This window comes from Adiantum capillus-veneris, chromosome 22, assembly GCF_014529385.1.
Source record: "Adiantum capillus-veneris isolate H3 chromosome 22, ASM1452938v2, whole genome shotgun sequence".
Classification (NCBI taxonomy): domain Eukaryota; kingdom Viridiplantae; phylum Streptophyta; class Polypodiopsida; order Polypodiales; family Pteridaceae; genus Adiantum; species Adiantum capillus-veneris.
This window is the reverse complement of record NC_140952.1, coordinates 98719045-98730602: the sequence shown is the minus strand read 5'-3', so window position 1 is coordinate 98730602 and position 11558 is coordinate 98719045.

The following is an 11558-nucleotide window of genomic DNA, read 5'->3' as shown; positions in this document are numbered from 1 at the left end:
AAGTATGCAGCTTGTGCATTTGCATGTAAATGTGAGCATCGTTGTGAGGTATCACTTTGAAAATTGGGCATTGAATAGATGCCACGAAAATTGAGATTACTTTCATACATAACAATCCTACATGGGATCTTGTTGATTTGCCAATTACTAAGAAGCTAGTTGGTACAAAATGGGCTTATAGTGAAAAGAAAATTGATAGTTTAATTGAGTTCCTTGGACACTAAAGAGTTGATTACATCTTGGAAATCCGGTGTTGGATCCTTTTCCTTGATGATGGTCACCGTTTGGTCAAAGCTAGGTGGTAAGGCTGCTAGAAGAACTACAATTTTGTTCTCCTCTAGCATTGCACTGTTCACATAAGCTAGTTGTGTGGTCATTCTTTTAAGGCGATTGATTAGGCTTGCAATATCTTTGTTAGGTTCCATTTTTAATTTGTATAGATCCTTCTTTAAGCTTACTTTGCTCTTCTTCTCCCAAGCTCCAAAATTCCTTTCTAGTTCTTCCCATGTAGTTGATGAGGTTTTACAATAATCAATAAAGTGTACATAATTATAATGTAGTGCAGTGATTATGATTCCTAATGCCTGCTCGTTTTTTACCAGGTTCGGTGTGCTCATAGCACGTGTTTGTACATATGTCCCATCACTAGATGGGTTAGTGATGGTCAGCTTGACTATTCTCCACAACCCCTTTTTCATTAAGTAGCCTTTTAACTTGGTATGCCAAGTGTGAAAGCCCTCTTCGTTAAATTCTCTAAGCCCTTTCTCTTCCATTGTGCCTTGGAGTGGTCTTAGCACTTGGATTTTAATACCAAGGCTAGTGTCTGAACTCTTCACAAGCACTTAATATTGATGGTAAGCTTTTCAAAAAATATTTATTTTGCTTGAGTGCAAATATTTCAACTTTGAATTCCCTCAAGAGACTACCCCTTTGCTTTGCTCTTGTGAAGTACCTCTTCACTTTAAAAGTGAATCCACCCTTCATAGTTGGAAGCTTTTATACTTTGAAAAGCCTAAGCTCGAGTGGAGAGGTCTTGAACACTTTTGTGAATCTCCTTTTTGAGCTCAAGGAATTTTGTTCTAATCTTCTTCAAAACCCCGTGTTGTGGAAAAATCCTCTAAGTAAGAGGGAGAACACTCTGCCTTTTAGTTTCTCCGTAGGTGGGAAACTACCCTTAATGCTTGTGTGAAAGCACGGGAAACTACCCCTGGGCTTATGGGCCGTTTGAGCCAAGGCCTTTGTGAGTGAAGGTGGACTTTGAGGAGTCCCAGCAAAGATAGTCGTGTAGAAAGGCTAGCTTAGGGCAAAAGGGTAATGACCCTTCAGTGGTATTATCCCCATGTGGGAAGAAACCCTTAAATGAGGGGTTTATGGGCAGCAGGAGCACGATGGGTAGCAGACCAAGCAGACGCAGGCAATTTGGGCAGAGGCTCCGAGCAAGCACGTGGGCAGTTTGGGCAACTCCAAGCAGGTTGGGGGCAGATAGGGCAGCCCAAGGTGGGAGGGCCCTTGTGCCCACGAGGAAAGTCAAAGAATTCCTTGTTTGGGAAACTTTCCCTCGTTTTTAGCAACAAGGAAAAGGTCCTCAAAGTGGATTGAGCATTGAATGCTCCCCGCATGCACGCACACACGCACAGGTTTTTGAAATGCTGCAAGGAAAAGGTCCTCAAAGTGGATTGAGCGTTGAATTCCCCCCCCCCCCCCAACACACGCAAGCGTTTTTTAATTGATGCCAGGAGAACCAAAAATGCTGATTTTAATCAAGCAATTAAGATGGAAATTATTGGCCAAATTGAGCCTGGAAAGTTGTTGTGGATAGCTTTCGACGAGAGCTATGCCCACACATAAGTTGTGAATGCCAAATTTGCAAATAGAAGAGACCAAAGAAGCTTCTTATTATGTAAGAAATGCACACACAAATCTAGTTAACAAAGATAAATCTTACCTCTTAATTAACCACAATCGTCTCATGAGGGTATTGGCCCATGGACGTGCCCTCAATGAGATGACCAAGAGCTAATTAAAGTATTATTAGAAGTATGATTAGCAATTTTATGGCAAAAAGAGGGTGCCAAACAATCTACCATGGGGAAGTTGAAAGAATTGGTGGGATTCAGGCCAACTAGCCGGACATCCCACTTACTAACCCATCCTACTAACTTAACCTGTATACACTTATTCTTTATATACAACAGAATAAGGAGTTGCAATAGGATAACGTTGTTGTGCGCTCCACCCAAAGCAAGTCTCTCTCTCTCTACTCTCGCACTTGCACTCGCACACACTTCTTGCGGCACCTTCAACTGGTATCAGAGCAAGGTTTGTGCTTGCCGTTTTCGCATCTGCATGCGCGCACTTTTAAAAGTGCAAACAGGTTCCAATTTTGGCATCGGCAAATTCAGAGTTCCGAGAGCGTTTCCATCAGGTGTCCTGTAGTGTGTCCTGGAGCTTTACCCCCCTTTCGAAGGTGTTCGTGCAGTCAAAAGCTTCATCTGAGCTACGCTTCAGGAGTTGTATTTTTTAACTCCACTTTTGCTACAGCTACAGGTACAGGTACAAGTACAGGACACAGGTGCAGGTTGTTCAGAGATTTTTTTGGGATTGTATATAGCCATTTTATGGCTATTATGTGTTATTGAGATGGTGTTTATGGGCTGATTAGGAGCACTTTTTGGCATCAACATTGTCTCGGGTTTTTCAGGCATCCATCTCCTCACAGGTTCTTGCATACATACAAGACATCCAGGTTTCTTACAGGTTGCAGTGTTTAGCATCAGTACAAATTTCAGTGGAAGTACTTGATGCACATATGCATTATTTTGGCACTTTTGCTAGTGCTTGAGCTCTTTTGAGAGCGGTTTTACTCCGTGCAGGGAATTGTTTACTGCTTGCACATTTCGTTTGGCGCCTGTTTGAGCGCATATATTGCACCTTGCAGTATTGTTGACAGTGGATGTATGTTGAGTTGCGGAAACTGCCATATGTACCTTTTGTGGAGCCGATTTGGCTTGTTTTTGGCAGTCCCAATCGTTTCTGAGACTCGGTTCAAAGGCCCTTTCTGAGACTGGGCTGGTTTCTTGTCTGCATAACCTTTTGTGAGGGTCATAGCGTGAGGTTTTCTTGAGCTAGGGGATTCTTTCGGTGATACAGGTTGCTGGAGTACCCCTTTTTTGTGGACTTGCCATAGGACATGTATAGAGAGGGTTAGGTGCATTTGACGCCGTGTTCGCAGTCTTGGGTCAGCTTTTGACTTTTGATGCATAGTTAGTGGTTGATGTGCATGTCTTATGCTTTGAGAGCATTCCTTTGATGCATTATTGATCTCTTGTGACAGTTTTGGATTCAGATTCTGTCAATTTTTTTGGAAAACTCTGCCAAATTTTCTCAGAATTACCAGTGTTTATCGCCATATTATCTTTAGCTGCAGCCATGTCATCTAGTGGTGAAAAGGATATTTACAATATCCAAAAATTTGATGGGATAAATTTTGCTATCTGGAAAGAGCAGATTCAAGATGTTCTTATACAAAAAGGCCAGTTGGATCCTATCATGGAGTATCCACCACATGGCGAGTATACAGATGTTGAGTTGGAGAAACTTGATGCTAAGGCCAAACCTACCCTCCATTTGCATTTGGCCGAATCTGTGTACTTTACTATAGTTGGAGAAACGACTACTAGAGATGTATGGGATAAGTTGTGTTCCAGTTATGAGAACAAAAGTGCCAGTAATAAGGTTTTCTTGATGAAGAAGCTGTTTGACCTTCGTATGAAGGAAGAGGCACTATTTCTACTCACATTAATGAGTTCAATATCATTTTCACTCAGTTGACCACTCAGGGTTTGGTCTTCGATGAGGAAATCAAATGTATCTTCTTGCTATGTAGTTTACCCTCATCTTGGGATACGTTTTGTACTGTAATTAGCAACTCAGCACCTGGTACCGGTCTAGTGTACAATGATGTCCTTGGGAGTCTGTTTACCGAGGAGATTTGCATGAAATCTCTCGAAGGCAAGAAGGATGGTGATGCGTATGTTGCTAGTGATAGACAAAGGGGTCGCACTCAAAGTCGTGCCAAAAGCAAGGAATGTGGGGGCTCATGCAGTAAGTCTCGGGGTTCTATGCGTAATGTCGAGTGCTATCACTGCCATAAAAAAGGGCATGTGAAGAAGGATTGCAGGAAATGGCAGCAAAGCAAGAAGGATAAACAATCCGGTGAAACTTTTAAGTCTGATGATTCAAACAAGGGCAAAGCAAAGTTACAGGAGATCAATGTGCTAGAGTCTTCAAATGCTCCTATTGTAGAGACCCTTCCAACGGTTTTTATGCCACTTACCTCTGACGTATTGGTCTTCACAGCAGATCTACCTCTTGAGGCTCTTGTTATAGAAGATGTGCAGTATGCACAGAATTGGATAGTAGATTCTGGTGCGAGTTTCCATGTGACACCACATAGAGAGTGGTTCTCTACTTATTCTCACTCTTGTGGCAAAGTGAGACTTGGTGATGCTTATGAACTAGACATTGAGGGTGTCGAAAACGTCAAATTGCATCTAAGGGATGGCACGCACTTTACTTTATGTAATGTCAGACATAAAAGCTTGATTTTTGTTGGTCAGCTTGATGATTTGAGCTACAACACCACATTTGGCAATGGTTCGTGGATAGTACGCAAAGGTAATCTTGTTATACTTAGAGGTCAGAAGCATGGTACCTTGTATTCCATGCATGTGTCAAATGTTGGTCATGATTACATATCTATAGCCGAGTTGCCGTCTACTGAGTTGTGGCATTGCCGCGGCTAGGTCATATTAGCCAAAAAGGAATGAGAACTCTGATTCGTTTTGGCTACTTACCTGTCTTGTCTTTTGTTGACTTTCCTATTTGTGAGCACTGTATCTATGGCAAACAGACTAGGTCTGTGCACTTACCATTGGGTCAAAAGCGAGCTGAACCTCTAGATTTAGTACATAGTGATGTTTGTGGCCCTATGTCAACCAAATCTCTAGGGGGGGCAGCTATTTTGTGACATTCATAGATGACTCTACTCGAAAGGTGTGGGCATATCCTTTGAAACGTAAGGATCAAGTTCTTCCTGTGTTCTAGAAATTTTTCGCACTCGTTGAGAATCAGTCTGGCAAGAAACTCAAGAGGTTGCGGACTGACAACGGTGGAGAGTACGTCTCCAAGGAGTTTGACAATTTATGTGCTAAAAGGGGGATTAAAAGGCAGTTTACTGTGCCATACACACCAGCTCAGAGAATGGAGTTGTTGAGTGCATGAATCGTACAATTTAGGAAAGAGTCACAGCCATGCTTTCTAGGGCAAATCTCACACAAGGCTTTTGGGCAGAAGCTATCTTGACCGCAATGCACATTATAAATCGTTCGCCTAGTATGCCATTGAATTATGAGATTCCAAAAGAGTTATGGTCTAAACATAAGCCCCACTATGACCATCTACGTGTTTTTGGTTGTGAAGCTTATGCTCACGTGCCTAGACAACTTCGACAAAAGTTAGAGCCAAAGTCACACAAATGTATTTTCATTGGATATGGTGCAGATGGAGAGATGGGATATCGTCTCTGGCACCCGGAATCTCGTCGAGTCATCTATAGTTCAGATGTGATCTTCAATGAGTTACAGATGCACAAACAACCTATCAAGAAAATAGAGATACGGAGAGTCACTTTTGAGGATGTTGTCTCAAAGACAGTGAAATCAACTCAGCGGGCTAGTGGTGTACCTTCCACTAGCAATTCTCCGGAGGGAACGAATAGCAATGGTCAAGGAGTGAGACGGTCTACTAGAGTCTCTCTTCCACCTGGGCATTTCGAGCCAGGTCTTGATTACATCATGTTGACCGATTGTGGTGAGCCAAGCTGCTACCAAGAAGCCATGATGATGGATGATGTGGTGAAGTGGGAGCAGGCTATGGAATCTGAGTATAACTCGATTCTGGCTAATGACACTTGGGACTTGGTAGAACTGCCAAATGATGCAAAAGCTTTACCTTGCAAATGGGTTTACAAGAAGAAATTTACCTCAGGTGATCCAAATCCAAAGTACAAGACTAGACTTGTAGCCAAAGGGTTCAAACAGCAAAAGGGAGTCGATTTTGATGAAACCTTCTCACATGTGGTCAAGATGACAACGCTTAGAACCGTACTTGGTCTTGTAGCGATTGAGGACATGGAACTTGTCCAAATGGATGTGAAGACAGCATTTCTTCATGGGGATCTCGATGAGGATGTTTACATGCATCAGCCTGAAGGGTTTGTTCAGGAGAACGCATCTCGTGAGGAGCTAGTTTGTAAGCTCAAAAAGGCACTTTATGGCTTAAAGCAAGTTTCAAGACAGTGGTATCATAAATTTGATGCATGTATGAGGTATCAAGGATATAAAAGGAGCAAAGAGGATCACTGCTTGTACACAAAAAAGCTAGATGATGGCTCGATGATCATTCTAGTTTTGTATGTTGATGACATGCTTATAGCTGGGAAATCCATTGTGAAAATTGCCAACTTGAAGAAAACACTTAGCAATAATTTTGCAATGAAAGATTTGGGAGATGCTACACACTTTCTTGGCATGCAAATCAAAAGAGATCGCAAACGTCATATTCTTGAGTTATCTCAGGAAACATACATTGAGAAAGTTTTGCAGCATTCAATATGCAGGGGGGGAAAGCATTGAGTACCCCAATACAGGCATTCTTGAAACTTAGCAAGGAAGATGCACCCAAATCTGATGCTGAGCGAGCTGAAATGGCTAAGGTACCATATTCTTTGGCAATGGGCAGTCTCATGTATGCTATGGTGGCCACAAGACCAGACGTTGCTTTTGCAGTGGGAGTGGTGAGCCGATATATGGAAAATCCTGGAAGTAAGCATTGGGAAGCAATGAAGCACATTCTTAGGTACCTCAAAGGTACGGTCGACAGGTGTTTACGCTTTGGGAATAGTGATGCATCTATCGTGGGTTATGCGGATGCAGACTATGCGGATTGTGTTGACAATAGGAGATCGACATCTGGCTATGTTTTCATATTTGCTAGAGTAGCAGTATCTTGGAGGTCATGTCTTCAAGATTGTACGTCATCTTCCACTATGGAAGCAGAGTATGTTTCATTGTCAGATGCAAGTAAAGAGGTTGTATGGTTATCTCGCTTGGTCACAAATCTTGGCATTGATGAGACTCCAGTGATATATTGTGATAGTCAGAGTGCTCTTGCATTGGCAAGTAATCCCGTGTTTCATTCCAAATCAAAACACATTGAAGTCAGGTATCATCTCGTGAGAGATTCTTGGCCAAAAAGCTCATTGATTTGGTCAAGATACACACTGACGACAACCCAGTAGTTGCTTTTTGGAGCGGTTTACACATTGTAGTGAGTTTATGGGTATAGGTTGAAGTCACTAGATTGCTTCATGGTTGTACATACAAGGTCACTTGGGCTGCGTTGGCCTTCAAGTGGGAGTTTGTTAGGATTCAGGCCAACTAGCCAAACATCCCACTTACTACTAACCCATCATACTAATTTAACCTATATACACTTATTCTTTATATACAACAGAATAAGGAGCTGCAAAACAGGATAACGTTGTTGTGCGCTCCACCCAAAGCAGGTCTCTCTCTCTCTGCTCTCGCACTTGCACTCGCACACACTTCCCGCGGCACCTTCAAGAATGATTAGAAATCCATGACCATTGGCTCTGATACCAATTGTAGAGTTTAGGGATGATGGAGAAGAGAAGCATCCATGGTGTTTGCATACTAATGATAATGCTAATTTCACACTGAAATACTATAGAATATGGATGCAATACTAATTGTGTTGCAAGTGTGTACAAAAGGCTCATTATATAGAGCTAGTGCAAACTTCTTATTTGGCATCATTGATGACATCATACCTTGGGTGCCTATTCCACATGTGAACACATGTTTCTATGCCACCTATGCATCTCAGTAGACTAGAGGTGTTACACACACTCATGCGCTAAAGCCTAAAACCCTTACAAGATATAAAGAATGCTTTTGTTGGTGGCAACTATAAAATTTATGCTACATAAGATGTTGATTTTGATCTTGAGATGTCAAGTTAAAAGTATATAATATGTATTTGATAAAGTCATCTTATAGTAGCAACTTCTCATGCATTATAAAAAAAGATTCATGCACAAAAGATATCAAAACAAGGTGAAGAATCATGGTGGCCTGCTAATAAGAAAAAATAAGATGAGAGTTGTGTTTGTAGGATCTATTTTTTCACAACAAATATTTTGAAAGGCTGTAGAGAGAGTATATTACAAAGGAAGTAATAGATATATGGCAAAAGGTGACTAGTAGGTGTAGGTCGAGTTGTTTCAGTGGTGGTAAACATGGAGAAGTTACTTGTTGGTGATGCATTCCAAGTCAAACAAGTATTAGGAAAAACATGTGCATATGCACCAAGGGTCTCATCTCTTTCAAAACTGACAAGAGCTCATTACTATTTAATTCATTGCCATCCTCTCATATGATAGCTCCCATCACCATTTGTTTTGCAAGATTCAATTGCAAATGTCTTGGTCCTATTGTGGGTACAACTAAAATGACGCGGGACACAAGATCATGTGTTCTTATGATAGCAGACCTCAGTACTCCTTTGGCCACCAAATGATTGTGTGTACCTTGATGAATGAACAAGTGAGTATTGTTGTTGTCTATCAACACATAATATATGTAGCAAGGGCAATCTTGTAACAGTATCGGTGCTTCACCAAAATGGAAGCAAGCGAGAGAATCATTTGTATTAATTTTTATACCGACTTATGGGATAACATGCAATAATTTTCCTATCCATGTTGTCTCATTTGGTGCACCACCATGGGCTCTAATGGGATGACACATACAGTTATTGCACATTAGATGTCCACCAAATTTGCTTCTCCTCAGCACAGTAGGAAATTTCATCCTAGTTTGCTTCACCTAACAATGGCTATCATACTTTTATTCCATCCCCTCCATAGTTGAGCCACCACCACAAACAGGGGGCAATTCGTATACATAATTGACATTGTAGTGTTGTGGAATCTCCTCAACCTGTTCAATAATTGTACAACTTGACATAATTTTGCTTCATTTGTGATACTTATGCTAAGTCAGAAGAATGCACTGCAAAGTGCTTTCCATACCATGTAATTGTGTGTAGTACACACAAAACCCTCCATGTTGTGATTTGTGAGATGGTTACCACGGCCACCAAGAAAGCTAAAGTCATTTACTATTTCTTCGCTGCAATTGTCACTAAGCACCTCATATTTAGAGGATGGGAGCACTGGTTTTTCATCAAGTTCAAGAGGAATGGAACATGGACATTGCTATCTGTATCAAATGTTGAACGTCTACACCAAGAAGGGAGAAGTGGTTGTGCAGTATGGAGGAGACACAGGTGTTCTTGCATTGCTTGGTAGCCACGTGGGTTGATGCTTCATGATTATGGAGCGTAGTGAAGCATATGCGGACGAGCTTCCAAAGATAATGAAATCACAGGCAATGTGGCTCGGTAAAAGGAAAGCGTTAGATCATTGATTGTGGGATATAGACAGATACTAGTAGAAAACAATTACCATTTGAGATGTAGAAATTGAAAAGTTGTAATAAACGTGTATTGATGCAGATTGCATGCTTACTATCAATTACATTCTCTTCTTTGTTCAAACTGTGATATTGTAATGTGAACTAATGTAATAATGTGCTTGTGGGTTGGTGTGTATGGTGCAGTAAATTGCCTTTTAATCCCCTTTTAGCACAGAAATTGTCAAACTCCTTGGAGACATACTCTCCATCGTTGTCAGTCCGCATTTCTTGCCAGACTAATTCTCAATGAGTGCCAAAAATTTCTGGAACACAGGAAGAACTTGATCCTTATTTTCAAAGGATATGCCCACACCTTTCAAGTAGAGTCATATATGTAGTTGGCCCCCCCTAGAGATTTTGGTTGACATAGGACCACAAACATTACTATGTACTAAATCTACAGGTTCAACTCGCTTTTGACCCAATGGTAAGTGGACGGACCTAGTCTGTTTGCCATAGATACAGTGCTCACAAAATAAAAAGTCAACAAAAGACAAGACAGGTAAGTATCCAAAACGAGTCAGAGTTCTCATTCTTGTTTGGCTAATATGACCTAGCCGGCAATGCCACAACTCAGTAGGCTTTAGATATGTAATCGTGACCAATATTTGACACATGCATGGAATACAAGGTACCATGCTTCTAACCTCTGAGTACAACAAGATTACCTTTGCGTACTATCCACGAACCATTGCCAAATGTGGTGTTGTAGCCCAAATCATCAAGATGGCCAATAGAAAACAAGCTTTTAGTCAACTTGGGCACATGTCTAACATTACATAAAGTAAAGTGCGTGCCATTCCTTAGATGCAATTTGATGTTGCTGACACCCTCAATGTCTAGTTCATAAGCATCACCAAGTCTCACTTTGCCACAAGAGTGAGAATAAGTAGAGAACCACTCTCTACGTGGTGTCACATGGAAACTCGCACCAGAATCTACTATCCAATTCTGTGCATATTGCACATCTTCTGTAACAAGAGCCTCGACAGGTAGATCTGTTGTGAAGACCAATACGTCAAAGATAAGTGGTATAACAATCGTTGGAATAGTCTCTACAATAGGAGCATTTGAAGACTCTAGCACATTGATCTCCTCTAACTTTGCTTTGCCTTTGTTTGAATCATCAGACTTAGAAGTGTCATCAGATTGTTTATCCTTCTTGCTTTGCTACCATTTCCTGCGATCCTTCTTCACATCCCCTTTTTTATGGCAGTGATAGCACTTGACATTACGCATAGAACCCCGAGACTTACTGCATGAGCCCCCACGTTCCTTGCTTTTGGCACGACTTTGAGTGCGACCCCTCTGTCTATCACTAGCAACATACGCATCACCATCCTTCTTGCCTTTGAGAGATTTCCTGCGAATCTCCTCGATAAACAGGCTCCCAAGGACGTCAATGTACACAAGACTAGTACCAGGTGTTGAGTTGATAATTGTAGTATAGAACGTATCCCAAGACGAGGATAAACTGCATAGCAAGAAGATACATTTGATTTCCTCATCGAAGACCAAACCATGAGTGGTCAACTGAGTGAAAATGATATTGAACTCATTAATGTGAGTAGAAATAGTGCCCTCTTCCTTCATACGAAGGTCAAACAGCTTATTCATCAAGAAAACCTTATTAGTGGCACTTTTGTTCTCATAACTGGAACACAACTTATCCCCATACATCTCTAGAGTCCTTTCTCCAACTATAGTAAAGTACACAGATTTGGCCAAATGCAAATAGAGGGTAGATTTGACCTTAGCATCAAGTCTCTCCCACTCAACATCTGTATACTCGCCCTCTCGGTGCTCCATGATAGGATCCAACTAGCCTTTTTGTATGAGAACATCTTGAATCTTCTCTTTCTAGATAGCAAAATTCATCCCCTCAAATTTCTAGATATTGTAAATATCCTTTTCATCGCTAGATGACATGGCTGCAAG